This window comes from Pezoporus occidentalis, unplaced genomic scaffold, assembly GCF_034315485.1.
Source record: "Pezoporus occidentalis ecotype Australia unplaced genomic scaffold, CSIRO_AGI_Poc_V1 ctg12, whole genome shotgun sequence".
NCBI lineage: Eukaryota > Metazoa > Chordata > Aves > Psittaciformes > Psittacidae > Pezoporus > Pezoporus occidentalis.
Window position 1 is genome coordinate 3,152,391 of NW_026912994.1, and position 23,245 is coordinate 3,175,635.

At 39.5% G+C, this 23,245-nt stretch overlaps 1 protein-coding gene and 1 long non-coding RNA gene across 3 annotated transcripts in view; both read left to right on the forward strand.

Annotated features, from left to right (window-relative positions):
- The window catches only part of DPP10 (dipeptidyl peptidase like 10), a 568,807-nt gene that overhangs the window by 33,887 nt on the left and 511,675 nt on the right, over window positions 1–23,245 (forward strand). The gene's annotated exons all lie outside the window — the stretch shown is intronic.
- The window catches only part of LOC134157400 (uncharacterized), a 51,625-nt gene continuing 29,777 nt past the window's right edge, over window positions 1,398–23,245 (forward strand). For both annotated transcript variants that reach the window (XR_009962313.1, XR_009962312.1), the window contains exon 1: window positions 1,398–1,602. This is a non-coding gene — a long non-coding RNA (uncharacterized LOC134157400). The remainder of the gene's footprint in view (window positions 1,603–23,245) is intronic.

The window sequence follows — 23,245 nt, forward strand, 5'->3', positions numbered from 1 at the left end:
GGCAACAAGGGGATATATTTGCTATTTGCTTTCATATAGACTTAAAAAAAAAGGAAGTCATTTCTTCTAATAAAAGTGTGAGGTTTTTTCTATTGATATAATTATGGAAATTGTGCAAACAGATTTAGAGCTGCTAAAAATATTTCAATGCATTGGAACACATTGTAACTAGTACCTTTGTGAAATATTTTCTTAAGGAATTGTAGTTCTGGAATTTTATTGAAAAACTTAATGTAAATATAAATTTTATTTTTTTTTTTCTCTGTATTGTGTAACTAAAAGCTGGAGAGACACTTTTCAAAAGGGCATGTAGTGATAGGATAAGGGGTAATGTCTTTAAACTGGAAGAGGGTAAATTTAGGTATTGGGAAGAAATTCTTCTGTGTGAGGGTGGCGAGACACTGGAACAAGTTGCAGAGAGAAGTTGTGGACGCCCCATCCCTGGCATTGTTCAAGGCCAGGCTGGATGGGGCTTTGAGCAACCTGGTCTAGTGAAAGGTGTCCCTGCCTATGGCAGGTGAATTGGAATTGGATGATCTTTAAGGTCTCTTCCAACCCAAACCATTCTGTAATTCTATGGTAAGTCTATGATTTATTTTCAGAAAATTACTCTTTAAGCTCCTAAGTAAATTCTACCTGGTAATTTAGAGGGATTCCCTGATTAACTTCCACCAGCATGCTCTAAAAGATGGAAAAATAACATTGCCCTTTTATGCTATACAGTGAACAAATAAAACAGATTAAGGTCAAATCAATTAGCCTAAAACTGCCAAAAGAAGCATGCTAAATTTGGTCACTTGGGTTAATTTTCAGTGCAGAGCACAGACTTTGGTTTAAGCAGTTAAAAAGAATCTGATGGCCACAAATTATAGTTAAAATCCATGTGTGGCCAAATGATAATAATAGTACTAGTGACTGAAAATTCAGTGTTGTGGCTACAAGATCTGTCTGATAGTTAAGTTTTTGGTTAAACCTGTTATCCGTGATTGATTATTGGCAGAAAAAGTATGATTTAAGGTTTAGGAGACTTGACTGTGTTTTGAAAAATACATTGATTTGTCAAATGGCAGTCTAAGAAGTGACTGAAAAGAGTACTTTGCAAAGAATACCTATGTACTTCATGACAACAAACATTTATCTTCCACCCTGTTCACATACCAATAAAAATAACAGTCAACTTCTGACTACATACCATTTGAAGTACTCAGGTGTTAGCACCATGCTTTACTAGTCAGTATCCATCTGTACCTAATCAGGAAGTGCCCATCAGAAAATCACCTGCTGCTTTGTTTCACATTATGAGTTTAATTAGCTAATGAGGATCACCTTGCAAAATATGCAATATAACCTTCTAAGGGCATACTGCCTTTTCCCATTCCACTCTAGACCTCTTCAGTGAGGGTGGACTTTCTCCTAGTAGGCAGGTTTACAATGCAGTCTCTACTACTTACAACTGTCTAGCTGATAGTAAATAGGCAATTTATGGTAAAGAAACCAGCTTCCATCATAATTGTCTTGGTACCAGAAACTTCCTTGGAAATCTGCTGATGCTTGCTGCTGCCTGGGTTTGACCTGTTTGTGAGCAAGCTCTTGTGATCTAAGGTACAAAAGAAAAGTACGTAAGATGCAATTTGGTTTTCAAATTCTGTTATGCTTTGCTGTGGTTTAGCTGATACCACTGAAAGTAACGCATTCATACTACTGCATGTAGGATCAGATTCAGATATTTTTTTAACCTGCAGTCTGTGCTCTCCTAAAGATATTCTACATTTATTTTTTGTTTACATTCAAGCAAGATAATCTAATAAAATGCAGCCTAGACAATCCAGTTTTTCTTGTGAGATCTTCTCTAGCTACTTGAGTGAAGTTTTACAGTGTGCACCTGCTTGCAGTAAGTGCTACTGTAGTGTAAACCAGGCAGGAAGGAGATTGTAATTATGATATTTAGGTTTTGGTTGGTTGGTATTCCTTGGTTTTTGGTACTGTACTAGAAAAGGGATAAAAATAACCAATTTAAGTGCAACTATGCAAGTAACTTTTAGCGTGTATCTGATTACAATTCTGCAAATGTAGCTTATGCACGTTGGGTGTTATTTGAAAATGCAATGATAGGGGAATATAGTCTCTGGTAGCTAAGCCAAGCTTCTGCCTCTAATATTGATAGATTTAAGAAGCAATAGGAAAAATTTAGTTATCCATGATATCTTATAGAGGTCTATGATAAGGAAGATAAGAAGAGCAACTATGAACTTGATGCTTTCAGCTCAGAGAAAAATGCTTTTAAAAACCAAGGAAGATTACCTAGCTGCTGAAGAAATAGGGTGCCTGGTTTTTGGTTTTGGGCCATATAAAAAGATAACAGAATTGAACACAAGCTCTACTGAAAACTAACTTTTGCTTTAGTTTTGTAGTAGAAAGTTTCCATTTCAGTATTCTTTCTCAACAGAATGTGTGCTTTAACCTTTAATATAATGTTAACTTTAAAGTATTGGATAATTCAGAATGAAATTTAGCAAATCTTAAAATAAGAAGACATTGTTTAAATGTTTGTGGTGTCTAAGTGATATAACTGCCTGTGAGTTTTATGTCCACTTTGACTATGAGAGGTAGTCTTAGGATTTTTTTTTTTTAACATTCTTTTTTTCTGGTCTGGAATATCGTCTAAAAATCAGATATTTTTTTCTGTAGTTCAGAGCTCTAAAGCCAAATCAAGATGGCCTATTTTGAAAAAGCTTGGACTTTTTTTTTTACTACTTTGGCTAAATATTCTCTATCTAGAAGTTTCAATGCATGTACACAATCCATCTTAAGAATATTCTTGTCACCTTTAACTTAAAGGGCAGAAGAACATCCTCATTACTGAGGAAAACAGGAAAGACAACTTCTACTTAGCAGGCACAAGTATTTGCTGCTTGGGCTCCTAGTATAGTTTGTGATCTGACTCGGCAAATCCAGATAGCAATAAATTTATCTGCTGCTTTTTCTGTCTGAAGCTAAAAATCATAAGTTTTTTTTATGAGTGTCCTTGCAGGACAAAGTTCCCTTGTAGCACTGTAGTAATAGCTGTGGTCCACAACAATTTCACTGTAATTCTGTAGGAAGATCTGTTCTAATATACTGTGTGTGCATTTATCTGATTCAGAATTCAGTTGGTTGTAAAGAATCAGCTCAGTGGAGGTATGTTAAAAATTATTGAATAGAAATTTATTTTTTTTTAACCCCTAAAGTATTCATTACTTTAAGTGGAATTGAACAAATGTCAGAGAAAATGTGAGATAAAGACTAGCAAAGTTCAAAGAAGGGAATTCAGTATTTTCAGAGACGACCATTTTTACTTTTTATCTGTTCAGGGAAAGTAAGCTTAGTTCCCACATGGACTGAGGTAGCAATTGCTGGAAGACCTAATCAAAGTCAGAATGTAAATAATACAATAGCCAGCCCTGATAACCTTACAGGTGCATAGTAAGCCCAGATCAATGAGCTAAGAAGCCATTGGAAACATCTGTGGCTGAGAAAGCCAAATGTTGGTGCAGTGCTGGAGACCTCAGGAGCCATTAGCATGTGGTGGAGCTAGGACAGCTGGTTATAGGGACACAGCAACTGGCAAAAGCAAGTTTTTTGATGGAGCTTCCCATAGATTGGTTTTGGGATTATTTATGTTTAATACTTTTATTAATGACCTTGGCACAGATAAAAGTATGCTTATATGATTTGCTGAAAATGCAAAGCTAAGAGATTGTCAATAAGGCTTGAGATGCCCTAAAGGATGAATTGCATAACCTTGATTATAGTAATAGAAATGAAATGAAATTCAGTAGTATGAAGTGCAATGTCCTTCCCCTAAGGGTTAATAGTAAGAATGCTAGGTGTCAGGTGGGAGCTCATTCTTCTGCGGAATACAGACTTTTAATGTGCAGTAGGTACTGTCAAGCCTTTTTAATGGTACAGTTGTCCTTTAAGCAGGGTTTGTGATTCTGAAAGAGTTAATACATGTTGCTTTTAATATTTTTTTTTTCTTATGAGAACTGTTAGCTGTGTGGCTTACCTGATTCACGAGCTTAATATGTATGTGGAAACTTGAGGTGAATGGCACAAAGAACCTATCTCCTGGTATTTACCTGTGAGATAAGGAGGGGGAAAAAAAAGAAGGAAAGAAAATTCAGCATTCGTATACACAATTTTGATCGGCAGCTCATTTACATATTAGCTGAATGTACGTTGGTTTTACCACTCAAAATCAGAGAGTTCCTGTAAGAGCTTGATAAAAGCTTTGAAGCTTCGTTTCAGTGCTCCTGTCCTCAAACGCTTCCTGTGCCCAGACACGGGCAGCGCTAAAAAGCCCCTGTGGCTCCTGGGCGTACGGTTCAACTCGCCGCCGTGGGCTCCCCGCGGGCCGCAGCGCCTAGCGGAACCTTCACCTACTGCTTTCCCCCGCCCCACCTCTGTGCCACAGGGCTGCTTTTTGCCTCTCTGCTGGGCAGCGACTTTCCCTTCCTTAAATCCCTTTCCGCCGCGGGGGGCTCAGCCGCTCCCTGCCGTGGTGCCGCTGCAGAACCGGCTGTGTCCGGCAGGGGGCAGCCCCTGCCTCGCCTCACTCCTGTACAGCGGGGAAAGCGGTGCCTGTGTCAGGGTGCGAGTCTTGGTACGGAGCTGCGTGCCTTATACTGGTTTTGGCAAAGCACCAGAAGAGACGGAAAGCAGACCCTAACTTGGAAAACACTGTCCTCCCTTCAGCTTTGGGGCAGGAAATGGCTGGAGTGCATGGTGGGTTCGCAGCCTGTCAAGGGATCCCTGTTCTCACCTTGCTGGAAGGGAAAAAGCAAATCCAAGCCCAGCTTGCATTCAGAGGAAACACAAACAAAATAAATACAGAACTAGATTTGCAGTGATACTTGTAGTGTTACCAGTATGGGACATATTTGGAAGCCCCCACCCTTTTCCTCCACCACCAGTAATGCTCCTCTGGCTGCATGGTGAGCTAGTTTGGTGGATCAGTCCAGCCAAAAACATAGAGATGCTTTAATGGGATGAGACAAGGGCTAATGCTTTTAAACTGAAAAAAGGTAGATTTAAATTGGGTATAAGGAAGAAGTTCTTTCTTGTGAGGGTGGTGAGGCACTGGAACAGGCTGCCCAGAGAAGCTGTGGCTTCCCCATCCCTGGAAGTTTTCAAGGCTAGGTTGGGTGGGGCTTTGGGCATTCTGGTCTAGTGGAAGGTTTCCCTGCATGTGGTAAGGAAGTTGGAACTAGATGATCCTTAAAGGGTCCTTTTCAACCCAAACCATTCTATGATAATGAATGTATGAGGGAAAAATTGGAGTGGTTATGCTTCAGACTTCTTTAATATGTTCATTAATGGCCTTGACATAAACATTATGAGTGTACTTACAAAAATTGCTGAAAATGCAAAACCAAGGAGCTCTAAAGGAATAAACCTCCTGGCCCGGGTGGCTGTGTTCAGTTTGGGATGACCTGAAATGAATTTTTCATCTTTTTTGTTCACTGAACTGAAACTGTTTTTCACACTGTTCCAGTAATAATTTTAAGCATTTATTTGTGATGTGCTTTCCTGCCTTTGATATAGTGCTGGCAGGAGCAGAGAGGAAAAATGAACACAAATGTTTGTCTATTTATGGAAGAAAGCATAAGACCAAAAGAAACCAAATGGGGAGAAAGCTTGTTCAAGCTAGTAAACACTATGGGGAAAACAGGATAAAGTATTTTGCTAAAGTATCCTCACGTTGATTTATCACAGTAGAGAATTTTCTTCAGGAGCAAAAGTCAGATTTGTTAGGTTTCTGTCAAGCTCTTTAAAAACATACATGGTTGTTGCTGTAATAATTTCAGATATCCAGTGGAATTTTTGAAATTACTCATGTGTAAAACTGTGGTTTTCTACACCAACAGTGACCTGTGACTATCCTGCTTTACCTCAGATGTTCAGGCTGGGTGGGGAGGGGTGGCACTTAAAGCTAAAGCTCTGTCCTCACTGTTTGTTTAAAGCATGGATATCAGAGAACACCTAGATAGAGTATTTTGTACCAAAATTGATACAGGGATGGGTAGTTTCTAGATGGTGTGGGCTGCTGTTCATTCTTGAGTATGACTTGTTTAGCAGTTCAGGATCCACATGGCCACTTAGACAGATGGATAATAGGTATTAACATGTATTAATAGACAGATGGTAGATGGACAATAAAGCACCAAATTATCTTGAAAATCTTGTCATGAATGGCAGTGGGGAAAGGAAGGGTTTACTTTTGGCAGGTATTCAAACCCCTGTGAGGCGTTTTATCTTTTTGCAGTGTTTTGACAACTGCAGGCATGGCCACAGGTAGTTATCAGCTGGGCAGGCGTAAACGCCAAAGGGGTTGGGAGAGCAGTGAGGTGGAACATGCAGGGAGGTTCAGAAGTAACCTCTGTAGCAGGTTCATTCTTATTCATGCTGAGGTGTTGACCTGTTTGCTTGAATTTGTTTTGTGTTTTGTAAGTGTGCTTACCAGTGTGATTGTGGGTGTGCTGTGGAAACTCTGGTTGAGGCTGTAGCATACTTGATGGCTCTGGGTTTGGGTTCCAGCATACTTCTGGCTCTCCAGTCACTTGAACTAACAAGCAGGGTATGTTTTGCTAGACTGCTCCAGGATCAGCAGAAGTGACGCATGTTGGTTGCATGATAAGCACTACTTAGAGAGCACCCTAAAATAGTATTATAGCCTTTATGGAATTTCAGCTTAAGAAAGCCTTACCAAAGGAAGGCTAAAGTCAATGCTGTGTGACAGATGTGCTTTGCTAAGTGTAGGAGCATATCTGATGGCTTTCAAGGTCATTTTTCTTTATCGTACATTTATAGCAGCTGTGTAACAATTATTGAATAATGAATATCTGCTTTCTCTAGAGTATGCAGAATTGATTTTTTTGGTGAATTACTGACTGGATTGATTTTATGCTTAAGACAGTATTGGACAATTAAGTATATAAGTTACTTTGATCTCTCAGATACTTTGCTTGATTTAGTGTGGCAAGCTAAAGCTTTAGGCATATTTATCATGACAATTACAGAATCTAGAAATGGAGAACGCCTCTAACTCTAGTCTTTCTCCTGACTGAACAAGAATTTTGCTGCTATATGTTTATTTTTCCCCCCAGTCCTAGACTTTACTTGTCAAGGGATGTGATAACTTCCCTCAGTAGATTTTATTTTTCTGTTTTTTTTTGTTGTTGTTTTTTTTTTTACAGGATACCAAGAAATAGACTATAATAGGCATGTAAGTGAAAAATTGCACTGGAACTGTATCTGTTTTCCTTGGGACTAAATTTTATCTTTAGTCAGGATAACTTTCCTTATACTCAGATTCAAGTTTCTTAGCATTTGTTGCCTTTTGGGTACCTTGAGAGGAAAGTGGGTGGGGGATGGCCCTGCCCTGACAGTTTTTACTGTTAGTTGGATGGAGACCTTGTTATTAGATTGGCAAAGAATTATAGATGCTAAAGCAAAAGGCAAGAAGCTTGACTCCATAGAAAAGATGAGGGATTCGCAATAGGTCTGTTACTGTGTGAAGAATACTGAAGTATCTGTATTCTCTTTCATGAAAAGGGACAGGAGGTGGCCTCCTAGGCACAGTATCCTACTTTTTCAGGGTATTTTTTTTCACTTGCTTTTTTTGTATGAATGACATTCAGAACAGACCACCTTCTGTTCTGAATAAGCTGCTAAATACTTGTGCATTTACCTCATGGACTCTCTCTCTCTCGCTGCCGCTTGCAGAATCATGGTGGTGAATTTTGTTATTGATAGCACCCTACCATCCAGTTGCATTTTGCCCTCAATCTATTCTTCCTCTGTGGTATTTATATACCATTACTGTAATATCCAAACACCTCACAGTCCTTATTGTTTTTTCCATTTCCCATGTGAATTAGGCAAATGCAGTTATTCTTATTTGAGTGCAGGACTGAGGCACTTGAAAACTAACGGCAATAAACTGAAAGATATTTAGGCACCTAAATATGTAAAGTGCCTAATGTGATTTTTCTAAAGCATCCAAATACATTAAGCATCTAACTCCTGCTGACTGTGATGGAAGATAAGTTCCTAACTCATCTGGATGTTGTCAAAAAGTGCAGATGGCTGCCAGTCTGTCTCTCTTCATATTTAGTTAGATAAATATTTGAAAATACCAGTCTAAAATGACTTGCTCTATGCGACACAGGGAGACCCCCAACTGGTAACCTATTACATTAACATTTTTTTTTTCTTCAGCTATTCAGTTTTATATCAATTGGTTATTCTACTTATAATTCATAATACTTTATCCTGAAATATTATAAACATGGTACTTTAGCTGTCGATTTTCTTAGCGATTCAGCAACAGTACCGCGCTTAGATTGAGTCATGTTCAGATTATATTGCTCCTAAACCAGCTATTTTCTTAATGGCATTTATCAAAGCATTTTTGAAGCTGTTACGTCTAAATGCAGAGTGTACTTCTTCAGTTAGTAGCTGAGTATGTAGCAAGTAGGTTGTGTACTGACAGGTTTCTGGATAAAAGCTGTGTTTCATATTTCATATTTTTAATGGTATTTGATAAAGTGGTAAAATATAACAGCTGCCTTTTACACTCCTGAATTAACTCACTTAAGTCTGGGACACTGCATTATTGCATCTTTATTGCAAGGTTTCTGGAAGTCTCCACAGAGTTACAGATGCAACAATTATGCCAGGGCTGTGTGAAGCTCCTGACAGGGTCCCCTGTGCACTTCTGTACTCCAGCAGCTACTCCATGCACACTTCAGACATCCTCCGTAAAGGACTTTTCCTTACTTCTGTCATCATCCTCCTGCCTTAAAGCAGAGCAGGAATGAGAAGCAGACCCAGTCCCTGTGCACACCTCTTCCCTGGTTTGGAGGTTGATGTCAGACCCTGCTAAACCAGCTTGCCCCAGTGTGTGCATTCACCCTGATGTGTCTCAGAGCAATTGAAAGCACCTGGCAAAGACCAGCCTGACTTCTGGCCAGGGCTGGGATATCCTAAAATGAGGCATTTAGCTGTGCCCGAGTTGTGGCTGGGCTATTTGAGGCAGAAAAGGGACATGGTCAGGAAATAGCACTGGCACTTGCTCTCTCCAAATTACCCTCAAGAAACTGTTGGATTGGGTTTCTGCACTACTGTTTATAAAATACTAAGTGTATCACATATTGGGCATGTTCAGCTGTAAGGGCCTCACCTTCAGGTGGTTAAGAGGCTAAAAAGCAGTTAGAGGTGTTACATCAGTATAACTTAATGGAAATTTTACTTTAGACTGAACATTTGGCATTGGTTCTTTGGAAGCAGAGAGCTACACCTGTCCCTTTGCTCCAGATACTGGCCTCTGCACACTCAGTGGGGCTTTCTGATCTACTGCAAATATAATGCGGTTAAAATTTACCTGCTTGTGTTTACTAGCTCCCTTTTGTAAAAAATCTCCCAAAAGGAGAGATTCCGAAGTGCTCTGATTTGTTATTCTCATATTCAAACATGTACAATTTTTTTTATTCCTCTGTATCCCACTGTGGAAATGACTTGCATTAAAAGATTAGTATTAAAGGGAATGTAACCTGCTAAAAGAAGAACTAAGTCGTGTTATCAAGCAGTAATTTATTTTCCAAGTGAATGAAAGACTTCAATCAAACATGATTGAAGTCAGAATAATTGATAGCAGCAAGCAACACTTCTGCCATTGAATCATATGTATTTGTGCCTACAGCATTACAATTGCAATTAACCCCCCCCCATGTTTTCTTTTAATGCAATAGTCATCTTCCACTATCCAGTTAATAAATATCTTTTGTATTTTTTACTAAGAAGTTTTCTTTCTACACTACTGGAAGCAGTTAACGCTGTATTTGATTTTAGCCATCTATAGGATGTGATTAAAAAAATAATCTTAGAATTTTGGGCAAAATTTGTGACTTCATATTGAGCCAAGGTCAGCCTTCAACTTGAAATAACTAAAATCTGCTCTGGCAGTGGATTGCTTAGGTAGTCTTATGTGGATAGAATTAAGGACTTTTAAAAAATGATTGAATGACTTGCATGTGTGGAGCAAAACTTGAATGTATTAGCCAAATTCTTAAGACAGGCTGTTTCTGAAATAAAGACATGAAAATCCAAACTGTAAAAAACTTAACTGTGCCTCCTGGTGGCAGTATGGTGTAGTTCAGCTTTCCTGTTTACAGGAAGTAATAGATTATGGAGAACAGATTTTGCTGCAAGAAACTCAAGAGTTTTCTTGACTCTTAAAGCAATCAGCACCACTTCCAGTGGATTTGAAAATTAGCATCTTCTCCATTTTTGTGTGTGGCTTTCATATTTAATAATATTTTCATGATTATAAAAGACAAACACTTCATTCTTTTATCTTTTAGAGATTCATGCATGCGCATGTGACATTGTAATACATTAAATATGTCTTGTCTCTGTATGTTGCTGCAAATCAATGCCTATGATGCTGAAATGAGATGGTCACAAATATTTAACTGCAGTTGCGCTGCCATTTTACTCTGACATAGCCCAGAAAAACCCCACACCTCTCCCAGAAGTAGGGGGGCTCAGTGCAGTCATTCAGTAAGACCAGGGCATGGTTTGGCAAAAGGCTGATCTGTCATAAAAGTCCAGATTTCTGCTGGGGTGGAGGGAGAGGGGAAAGGTGTCTCCTGACAATAATGGTAGAGTCCTTTTCTCTGAAAAACTGAAAGGGTGAAAGGCTGATGCCACCGGTAATGCCATGGACCTGGTGACCCTGATGGTGTTGAGACATGGTCACTGCCCTCAGTTGGTAAGATATGCTTCTTCAGAAGCAGTTTTTAGGAATGAAATGAGGCTCATACTTTGAAGCATACATGGAGTCTCTCTCCCCCTTGATTGTACATTAGCCTTTTGCGTGGACTCAGTCCAGGGTTTCAGGTATTCTGGGAGTCCACAGAGTCTTGTAGATACTAAAGCAGGTATAAAAAGCTGGAGCAGAGGGAGTTCCATGTACACATGATTTTCATGATATTTTACAGGAGGAAACTGGCCTTCAGAATGCACTGTGGCTGCTTTTTTCCCTGAGCACACTTCACAGCATTATTCCCATGTCACATTCGCACAATTCTGTGGAAGATGCCCAAAGACGGTGCGTCTTTCTGTAGGTTGCTTTCTATCCTCAAAGCATCTATGGTTAAAATAGAGTCTAGGAGAGACTACTGGGATAAGTGCAGCTTTCTGCTTTTACCTCCTCTTAGGGTAAGTCTGGTTTGAGTTATGTTTTTGTGTCTTCTGGTTTGCCTGGAGCATTTCTAAAGCAAGTAGGAAGACTGGGTTATAGCAGCTGTTGTTTAGCATTTCTCATAAACATCACCGTGTAATTTCCAAGGTAATAGAAGTGTTTCTTGCTCAGTAATGAAGCTTGGTATAGTGCAAGATCTTTAAATGTTGAAGCTTTCAATGCAAAGAGCTGTTTTGCTGTGCTGATCTTGCTGGTTTCTGCCCTTTAATTCTTTTATGATTGAATAGTCTGTAGCTAATGAAGAGTTAAAATTCATATTTAATTACAGAGTGAAAAGACTGTGCTGAGCAACAGCTGGGAGGCTCACAGCAAATGTGGAAAAGCATGCACGGAGATCTTGCTTTGGAAAGTACTTCAAATTTAGAATTTCACTTTTGTAGGAGGGGTGTATTAAATAGCTAAACTTTATTTTTTCATTTGTTCTTCTTTCTCTGAATAGAAAACTGTTGTTCCATCCCTATTGGCTAAAACTTACTTCTCTTGGGATCTCCAAGTTGTTTCAAGTAACTGTTCTATTATCTACAAACCTAAAACACTTGACAGTTTTTATTTCCCCTTTTCAAAAATAGGCCATGTTTCTAAGGCCAAACTGCATGAAGTATACATAAATGAAGAGGACTGCCAAAATATAGTTGTTGAATGTTAACATTTTTCCACTAATTCAGTAGATCTTTGATTTTATTCATAGGATCATAACATGAAAACGCAGGCAAGAGGGTTTTGGGTTTTGTTGTTTTAGTTGTTTGTTTTTTGTTTTTTGTTGTTTGTTTTTTTTACCTGAATTGGGTGGTAGGTTTTCTGACTGCTCATAGCCTTTCTGATACGCTAAGCAACAGAAAAACTTTGCTGTATGGAAATACATGGACATGTAAATATGCTGCTATGGCAGATAGTGACTGATTCCAGTCAGGTGAAGTTCCTGACAACTGGAAAAAGGGAAATATAACCCCCATTTTCAAGAAGGGGAAAATGGATGACCCAGGGAATTACAGACCAGTCAGTCTCACCTCTGTGCCTGGCAAAATCTTGGAGCAGATTCTCCTGGAAGGCATGCTAAGGGAAATGAAAAACAACAAGGTGCTTGGTGACAGCCAGCATGGCTTCACTAAGGGAAAATCATGCCTGACCAATTTGGTGGCCTTCTGTGGTGGGGCTACAGAACTGATGGACAGGGGGAGAGCAGCTGATGTCATCTACCTGGACTTGTGCAAAGCATTCGACACTGTCCCACACGACATCCTTGTCTCTAAATTGGAGAGACATCAATTTGATGGATGGACCACTCGGTGGATAAAGAACTGGCTGGCTGGATGGATGCATGCAAACAGTTGTGGTCAATGGCTCAGTGTCCAGCTGGAGACCAGTAATGAGTGGTGTCCCTCAGGGATGGGTGTTGGGATGGTTCTTGTTCAGCATCTTTGGTGACATGGACATTGGGATTGAGTGCGCCCTCAGCAATTTTGCCGATGACACCAAGCTGTGTGGTTCAGTTGATACGCTGGGGGGAAGGAATGCCATCCAGAGGGACCTTGACATGCTTGTGAAGTGGGCTGATGCCAACCTCATGAGGTTTAACCATGCCAAGTGCAAAGTCCTACACCTGGGTCAGAGCAATCCCAGGCACAGCTACAGGTTGGGCAGAGAAGAGATTCAGAGCAGCCCTGTGGAGAAGGACTTGGGGGTGTTGGTCAATGAGAAAATGAACATGAGCCAGCTTCAGTGTGAGCTTGCAGCCCAGAAAGCCAACCATATCCTGGGCTGCATCAAAAGGAGCGTGACCAGCAGGTCAAAGGAGGTGATCCTGCCCCTCTACTCTGCTCTCACGAGACCTCACTTGGAGTATTGTGTGCAGTTCTGGTGTCCTCAACATAAAAAGGACATGGAACTGTTGGAACAAGTCCAGAGGAGGGCCACAAGGATGATCAGGGGACTGGAGCACCTCCTGTCTGAAGACAGGCTGAGAAAGTTGGGGCTGTTCAGGCTGGAGAAGAGAAGGCTGCGTGGAGACCTCATAGCAGCCTTCCAGTATCTGAAGGGGGCCTATAAGAATGCCAGGGAGGGACTCTTCATTAGGGACTTTAGTGATAGGACAAGGGGTTATGGGTTAAAACTTAAACAGGGTAAGTTTAGATTGGATATAAGGAAGAAATTCTTTACTGTGATGGTGGTGAGACACTGGAATGGGTTGCCCAAATAAGTTGTGAATGCTCCATCCCTGGTGGTGTGCAAGGTCATGTTGGACAGAGCCTTGGGTAACATGGCTTAGTGTGAGGTGTCCTTACCCATGGCAGGGAGGTTGTAACTACATGATCTTAAGATCCTTCCCAACCCTAACTATTCTATGACTCTATAAATACTAAATTTTGACTTTCTCAACTATCTAGTACTTTATGAGAACAAGTCAAGAGCATTTCTATTGGAAGAACTAAGGTTTTCAGCTGACAGATTTGCTTTGTAAAACAGCAGCTATTTATGTGGCATTGCTGATGTGGTGGAAGTTTGACTTTTCTAATTGTGACTTCAGTTGTTGGAGATGGTGAAGATGGTGATTTCTATGCCTATAATGACTTTTTTTTTCTTCCAGAGCAAGTTTTCAATTATGTTTAAGCAGTCACTATTTGAAAAAGTAAAGCCTTCCATATCTGAAGTATATTATGCTCTGGGGATGGAAAGTACTTGCTACTCTTCAACTGATCAAATTTGTTACAGTGTATGTTTGCAGAATTACTGTGGCTGCTAAGCCGTGTCTTTTATCTACTTTCCTTGAAAGGAGGAAAAAGAAATAAGGTATTTTCTCTTTTGAGTGCATCACTGAGTTTCTCAGTGTGGCAGTTAATACAGACAATGAGATGGTTGTCTTGTGGGGAAATGGTTCAATGCATTCTGGTGAGAGGAGCTCAGCCAGGTTCAGTAATGAGCTGCTGTTAAGGAGTATTTTTGTCTGTCTCTGAAATTTGGTAATGAGGCTCCTCTTGGATCCATAAGTAAAGGGGCACAAAGGTCCACCTTGTTAAGTGGTCCTTACCTGCCTTAGTTTGACTCATGTATGTCAGATTCCAAATGGATTTTTTCATTCTCCATTTGATTTTTATCAGTTGAATTAGGAAACATACTGCCCGTGGAGGCCAAAAAGCATCCAAAAGTTCCTGTTTTAATTTAAATATATACACATTTCTTATTCTGTGACAATGGTTTTGTCACAAGCTGTCAGAACTACCCAGAGAGGGGATCACTTGAGAGGTGGTTGCTGATGTGCCTTCCTTGAAAGGCTGTTGGAATGGTCTAGCCTGTTGGAGGTCCTGTCTGGTCATGTAGCAGCCAAAAAAAAAAACCTTGGAAAGGGAAAAAAAAAAGCCCCACATTTCAATTAACAATTTTGACAAGTCTTTGTATTCCCTAAAATAGAGAGGGCAACAAGTTTGTCTCGGTATCTCCGAGTAACTAAAAAACACCCAGCTGTTTGCATTTCTTTAGCAGATTCATCCTGCTAAATCAAAAAATGCTTTTAAGCCGTGTTCATATGTGGTGTGAAAATTGCTGCCACTTTTGTCTTTTTTTGAAGATTGGAGTGTGAAGATTAACTTTTCCAGGGATTGACAGAGTCACTTGAAGGTTGTAGAAATATCAGATTGGGAATTTTCTCAGCATTTTATGGAAGATGAGGTAGTGAGCAGCATATTCCCAGTCATTCACACTTTCCTTTTGTGGGCATGGTTGGGTTGAGGGGCAGGCCAAATTCTTGCAGCTCTATCTAATTGTGAGAACATCAGACACAGTGAGAAAATTTCCACGTGTGCCATCAGTGGGCTCTGTCACTGTAAAAATGTGAATGTAGGTATTGCCTTTGACATCTGATACAATAGTTTTTACTTTTCTGAAGGGTCTTTTTTTTTTTCAGCTTATATTACTGGATTTTGGGTCAGAGAGCCATGGTGTTCTCTAGTTAAAAATGTTGCTTTATTTGTGGATGATCAGAAATAATCCTAGTCTTCCATGTGTATCTCATACTATGGCAGTAGTCTTACATAGTGTGATGGGTCTTTTAACATCTAGATTTGTACATTGGTGGCCATAAATCAGACTCTATCCATAAGCTAAGATTATGAAGTGTACATCAAAGTTCCTTTTCTGTTTTGCAAAGCGTTTTTGCTTTTTTAATGTTTCTTCTCACTATACATTTTCTGCTCCTGCTGCCTGTATCTTGCCAACTCTCAATCAGCTGTCCTCATACACACTTTTCATCATGTCTTATCATTATATCCTTTGTCATCTTGTCTTCACTTCATTTTATCTGCTGTATTCATATATGCTGTTTAAATTCTTTAGAGGTTTGAATGACTGTATGGCCCTTCATTTCTAGAATGACATCTCCTTTCAGATATGTTTTGTCTGCCTTAGATGGGATGGAGGGCTACCCCTTCCCCGCAGTACACACTGCTTTGTTTTGGTTTTTTTTTTCCCACCTCAAGTCATTAACTCATCTCCTTCCTGTAGATGTCACAGATCACTTCCAGGTGAAATCTAACATATAGAAATTATAGCTTTGACTGCAGCTAAAATATCTTGGTGTTATCAGCACACTGTGTTCATGGGGAGATGCAGCAGGAGAAAATGACAGGTTTCTAGTGAATGGAGTCATAAAATAGCATTCCTGATGGCAAATATTTGAGTCATCTTTGGGCTTTGGCATTTTGTAGCATTCCTGGGAATAGCCCAGAATTTTTAGAGAATAACTGAATTTTATTGCTGTGAGAACTAATGACAATGAAAAAAGTTCTCTGGGCATTTTTAAAAGGGATGTTTATGGAGCTTAGCCAAAATTCTGAAATAACTGAGGTGACTGAACTACCTTGTGAAGCTGATAAATGTAAAGCGTCCCGAACTTAAAGGTACCATTCCCTGGCTTTTCACTTCTGATTTCGTGCTCATATGGCCCTGTGTAATTCTTTCAGGAGATGTGCTGGTGCTGATTTTTGTTCTTTTGGCAATCTTTGCTCCATGGAGATCCCTGCTTGCACCCCTCATTTTCTTCTGTATTCCCTTGTTTCAGCTTTATATTCCATCTTTCTGTTCCCTCCCTAGCCCCTCAGTGACATGGCTTAGCGGTGGACTTGGCAGTCCTGGGGTGGTGGTTGGAACTTGATGATCTTAAAAGTCTTTTTCAACCTAGTTGATTCTGTGATTCTCCCAGTCCCTTCCTAATGCTGAATACCTTCCTGTCACTTCTGGCAAGTGCTGTCTAGTGAGGTGATGTGCTTGTGCATTTTCCCCACCTGCCCTATGGCACTGTCAGTAAGTTGCATGTGATGCTCTGGAAATCTATTTCAGACATCGTAATAATTTCTGAAAACTTTGCATCAACAAGAAAGCAAAGGGCATGGTCATTTAAATGGAAATGCTGAACAAGTAGCGAGTTGGAGAAACGAGCTTTCAAGTGCTGCAATTAATTTTAATTCCTCTTTACCTTGATCTACAAAAATATATTACGGCGCAACTGTTTGAAGATGCAGGAAATATTTAATGATATGCATTTAGTCCTTGTGAAAGTTAATTATCAGAGCAGCTATTATAAGCAAGAACAACATATGTTTCCTCTGGAGTGCCTTTCTGAACTCATCTAAATACTTTTATTTTCAATCATGCTGGCAAGTCTGTCTAGTGTGTGAGGTCTCCAGGGAACTGTGAGCTAATCTTCCCTTGCTCAGGAGGTGCCCAGTGCTATTGGGTTAGCATTATACCTTCATCTGTATGGGGCCGCTTTCTTCTTCCTTTCTCAATTTGGTAATTGAGCAAGGTGATTTAGTAATTATCCTTGTTAGCATGTGAAGAGAAATTATTTTTTGTGTCAGAATGGTTCCCTTCTGAGTTCTAGGTATTTCTACTGTTTGCTGATACTTTAGTGTATTGATGTGGAATGCGCTATTTCAAATAAAACCAAGAGAAATAGCTGTGGGTTTGTTTGGTTTGCTTTTCATTCTTCTCTCAAGAAAGTCAGCTACACTGGTTACTTGCTGTCTCTCACAGATGCCTCCCAGTTCTGAACATCATGAAGTGCTTCCTAGGCACTTGTGATGTGTAATTTGTTGGAGTAACGTGCTGTATTGCTACCAAAAAAAAAATCCCAATCCCAAATTCAGCAGCATTATCTTGCAAGGCCAGTGAATATATGCTAGGTATTTATATCCTTGGTAGGACTTCTTAAAAGGGAGGAATTGTGCTATTAGGTAGATTGATACCTTTCCTGTGGGCTTGTAGGCCTGCCAGATCTCCATAGGCGATTACAAATTTCTGTTTAACTCCTTAGGTAACATAGTTTTTCCTAATAAGCTTTTCATTATTTGTCTAGAGGTTTCATCCTTATTACAATCCAAAGGCTTTTTTTCTACAAAAGTGATACCCTCTGGGATAATTAAGAAGTGACAGTGGGCTCACAGGTTTGAGATGGCTGAACTCTCAAAGTAGTTTTCAAGTTCAGTCTTTGCTTTAGTAGTAAATTTACAGTTCAGTCACTGTAAGCATAGTTTGCTTTAGACATGAATTTCTTTAGAAACCCTCAGATTCAGAACCTAGTATACAGACTTTTAATGGTGGCTATTTTTATCTTCTGAATGAGAATCTATTTATAAATAAAATTTGGTGGCCAGCTGCTGACAGCAGTGCACCCCTATTGAAATGTTTGCAGGAAAGTTATGCTCTTTCAGCAATCTCTGCAGTTACTTCTACCAGTCCAGTGAAATGAGATGTTCTGAATTTAATTTGATCAAATATTTGTTTGAATATAAGGTTTACAATCAGGAAGTAAATGAAGTTTCCAGACATATGCACTGTTGAAGGATGCTGTTATTTATTCAGTTTATAAATCAGCCCTGTTTTGTGTTGCTGAATGTAATCCAAACATTGGCAAAGAAAAATAATGACATAAATCATTGCTGCATAATTTTAAGGCATTTTATAGCCTAGAAAATGTGGTGGATTTTATAAAAGTGACAAATGACACAACACTAATAAAGAGCCGTAGTTTATGCATTGTGAATTTGAATTTAGATTCAAATGGAAATTCTTTTCAGCAGATTGAATATGAATTCAATCTCTCAACCTCTCTGTGCAAATTATTTTTCTTTCCATATTTTTTCTGTATTCTAATCGATGATGGTATGCATATTCTATTAGATATAAATACCGTAAAACTTGTATTTAAAAGGCATATGAAATCAGTTACTATGAATATAATACATTAAAATCTATCTTGTGTATATCTCCAACAATAGACAAGCTGTCTTGAATTAATTCATAATGACTTTGATTCATTGTTTAGAATGCTTGTCTCTTACTGAGTTTGTAAGTGAATAATTCAGGTATGTGTTGTGTCTTTATCAAGGTGATTATATTCATCATACTGGAAATAATTCTATTCCTACTTTCACTTAACATATAAGTATATACAAGAGTAAAGTTGTTTGAAACACTTAAACTTACTAAAATGTAGGATGACTTTTCTTGGAAAAGTGTTCCAGTTGTAGTCTTGCTAATATTGGACAGAGATTACAGAGAATTTGCGGTTGATTTTTTTTTTTTATTTGATTAAACAAAAATGCATTAGTGTTTTTTTTGTTTTTTTTTTCACTGCAAAGAATTGTTAGGGGGTGCAAAACTGAACTGGTATTAGACTTTATACCTTATGGCTAATTAAGCATTGTGAGAAGTAAACATAAGGCTCAAATAAAATCTGTGGGCTTTGCAAAATTATTCTGTGAGTAGCTTGACTTACAGAATATCACCTAATTATAGTCTGTAGGGAACATTTGCATGACTGCATGGTTCTTCCGAAATGAAAAGTAAGCTTTGGCTGCAATTATGTTAGTTTACCGGAGTAGAACAGTTTCTACTCGACCTTTAACAAAATTGACTTCTAATAGTGCATCATGTTCAGGTTCAGAACTTTGCGGCTTGTGGATGGATAAGTGTGAATTGATGTTAGTGGCACAAAAGTTGTCTTCCAAGTTTTGTGTCTATTTAAGCTTGAGGTCAGTAAGACACTTGAACTTGTGCTTCATTCACTTTAAGAGAGCTTATTTGCATACAAGTAGAGCACTTTGACTCAAGGCAGAGTACCTGCTTAAATGTTCCCTGAAATCAGTGTTTGACTTCAAATTGCTGCAATTTAACAATTTTTGTCATTTAAAGGCAATGCAGATCTGCAGTTTGAGTGCTCAGCGCATCAATTTCTGAACAGAAGTATGCAACCCATGTAATAGTGTCCTATACTTTCCTAATCTAGGAAAGTGAAAATACTACCTAAAGCAGAATCCTTTGAATGTGAAAGTACAGGAACTGTTAGTTTCACTCAAGCATATTTTTGACTAGTTTGTTTTTCACTCAAGCATATTTTTGACCTATTGCATTTATTCTAGGATGCCAAAGCACCAATAATTTTCATTTTTGAGTACCCATGACAACCATGAGCAGAAACTAAAACTGAATAAATATACTGACTCTAAACGGCCAGTTAAAAAGTGCTGTGGAAATTTTCTTCACATTTCTTCATGTAAATAACTTGGTAGATTGAGACAATAATCTGCAGAGCCATCTGATGTGTAGATCTGTGGCTGTGCATGCTGTTTTCTAGTAGCTCTGAAGCTGGATTTCAGAGCTGATGGAGGGCTGTGAAGTTTTCCTGTACCTGCAGGGCAGCTCTGGCTCTGCTGCCCTCTGCTAATACTGGTAGCCAGTGTTGTTTCAGAGTTTGAGACAAAACTGCAAGAAACAACTTGGGTAAAAAAGCAACGCTGTTTTGCGTTGTTTTTTTTTATAAGGTTTATCATTGGTAAGTGTTGTACACTATGGTATATCTATATGATAGATATTCTTTTAGCATACTGTTCTTCTTTCTAGAAGAGTAGTATGTTTCTAGATAGGTGCTGATAGTTTTGCTTAATGTATCCAAAGCTGGAAAGATGACTTCAATCCAGAAGGAAATGGGAGATTTTTGGAGCACTTCATACAGCTAAGAGGCAAAAAGGAGCTATACATATCTTATGGTGTTCCTCCTCATGTTACTGCAGAAAGTAAAGCAGTACATCCTGAAAGCTCAACTGCTTTTTGTGCTATGTGCAACTGCAATACTGAGGTGCTTATATCTTCTTTTATGTTTTTGAAAATTTATTGCAAAATAAATTAATGCAGCTTGAGAGTTAAAATTAATTTCTATTCTTGTAGCTGCAAGTAGTTGGTGAAATGAAAATTCATTCAAATGAAAGTTCATTCACAATGAACTTTCTTGAAGACTTTGCTTTCTTCCTTCTGGGAGGCTTGCTTAGTGTGAAGTAAGCCATTTTTGACTCTGAAGTGTATAGCTACTCATTAAGTATGAAAAAAAGAATAACTTCAAATGTTGACATTACAGGGTTCTTTTGAAGTAAAGGGAAATTTACCCTGCTGCTCTCTTGCTTATAGACTCATAATTTGTCTTGAATAAATGATCAAATGTATTTAAATATGTAATGAATTATTTTGCTTTAAGAAAAGTCTTCATGGAATTATTAGCTGCTTTTATTTTTGCTCCTATTGTAAATCTTTTTGCTTTATCAACTAGCAAAGATGTCACTGTGCCCAGATCTTGCAGCTGTATGTCCCTTGACGGCAATTATAATTTCAGTTTTCAAAGCCGTCTTGACAAGCAAAGATGTATGCTAGTACTTTACTTTTTCATAAGAAGCTGTTACCTAAAATGTCCATTACTGAAAGGCTTTTCAGTTGCTTAACAAGCCCCTTAACTGAACATAACCATAGGTCTGATGGGGAGTGTAAGGAGGAAGGTGACATTTAGATTTCAGGAGTCTGTCAGAGCAAACACAGTCACAGGACAGGAAATGGAGGAGACCCCACCTGACACTTCAGGTTTAACTGATCTCCAGGCTGTATCTAGTCAGGACTGTGTGCTAAAGCAGTCAGTCATCTGCCCTACCTTCACACATATTGCAAACCAGCCTTTTTCCCAAGAGTACTAGTTTCATCAACCTCAAATATCTAAATGAAATGTTTAGTAATTTTGAAGCAGGAGTTGTATTTAAAAGGACATGAAGAGCCAGTATAACAAAGAATTGAAGTTGCTGTTCCCAGGCTTTCTAAATCTTGATGCTGTTGAAGATTTCACCACCACAGTGAAGTAGAACATCAGACAGCAGTGCTGCTGAGACTCAAACTCATCCATCTAAGTGACAGTAAATATCCCACCTTGTGTCTGAGGGATTTGTGGGTGGAGGCCAGTGAGATTTGAAATTATTTAATGCATAGCAAACATGAAGGACAACCAGAGACTCAAAGAGAGGGCAGAGAGGAGGTGTGGGGGTTGGAATGTATCAAAGCTGGCAGCTAAGAGTGACCATGGGAAGGAGGAACTTTAGTAGGCAATTAAGAGTGACCTGTCCCTCTCTGGTACTTGGAAGATGTTGGAACTGGCAAGGAACAAGGACATCGGAACTGGAAAGAGGATGTTGATAAGAAAATCAGATAGACCTTTCACCTGATGTAACTGCAAGGCAAACACAGATGTGCTTGGCTAATTGCTTGGAAGCATAATCTGTTCAATAAACAATCCAGCTTGCACTCTACCTCTGGGTCCATGCCTCCATACTCACAAATGGCACCTGAACAGGGACAGGACAGAGAGCCGTGACTTGGCTACCGGTGAGGAGCGAACTCCGAAAGGCTGCAGCAATTAACTGATACCTCTGACTGAGGTAAGTGGCTGGGAACGGGAACATGGGAAGGACACTCAGTATCTCCCGAGCACAAATCGGTGTACAGAGTACTAGTAAAATTCCTAGCAAAGAAGGGGGTTACTGTAAATGTAGATAAACTGAAAGACTTAATATGGGCCTCAGCCCACGCCCCAGAGGCAACATCAACTAATATTTATCAGAAGGGAGTATGGGACAAGATTGGTGTCTACCTTTGGGACACAGCCACAAGGGATGATGCAGCGGCCCCCAGATTGCTGGCCATATGGCACTCAGTCTATAAGAACAGTCTGGATCCTCTCGACCCGGGGCCAGTAGACCCAGAAACTGAGCCAGATCTATTCCCCCCTGATCCTGGCATTGGCTATCATGAGACACAAGCTTTGCCGGTGCCCACACACCCTCCCGCGCGTATCGATCTGCGGGAAGATACCCGCTGGCAGGCTACAACAGCAACTGAGCTAGGCAAAGATGACCCTTTTGATCCCAGAGTAATTGACCCTGACAGAGAGCCCCACCTCTACCCCCCTGACCTGCATGATATGTGGAAAAACATTAAAAAAACAAGCGGAAAATCAAGGTGCTGTGAACCTGCCCCACAACCTGAATGCTCCACAGCCCGTCTGTCAGGCCCACTCCCGGTGAGAAGCAGGAAGAAACCCAGCCTCTGCCCTGCAGGTCTTTCACTCACAGCAATGGTCTCTTAACAGATAACGATTCAGTCAAACACACCACCCTTCAAAATAGAGCTGCCATAGATTTTTTGCTATTAGCTCAAGGACATGGATGTAAAGACTTTGATAGAATGTGTTACATGAATCTGTCTGATCATTCTGAGTCTGTCCATGATGCAATTCAAAACCTAAAGGACGGAGTTAAGTTGTGAGTGGAGAGTAGCTGGAATTGGCTAGAAAGTTTGCTGTCAGAATAGGGCATCAGTGCATGCTTGAAAAACATTATTAAAATCACATTAACCTGTGTAAAAAACTCTGTATTTTAATCAAACTTCCTTGTTTAATTGCTTGTATAAATCGTTTGTTTGCTAAGTCTATTAACAATGTTTTGTTAGTTTATAAAGAAAGGGGGAGATGAGGGGAATGCTGCACAAGAAGCTGTGCTAGTAGACCTGGATAAGAGCCCAGATATCTGGACTCTTATCAGCCACAAACCTTGGGAGAAGTGAACGGGACAAGTCAGAAAG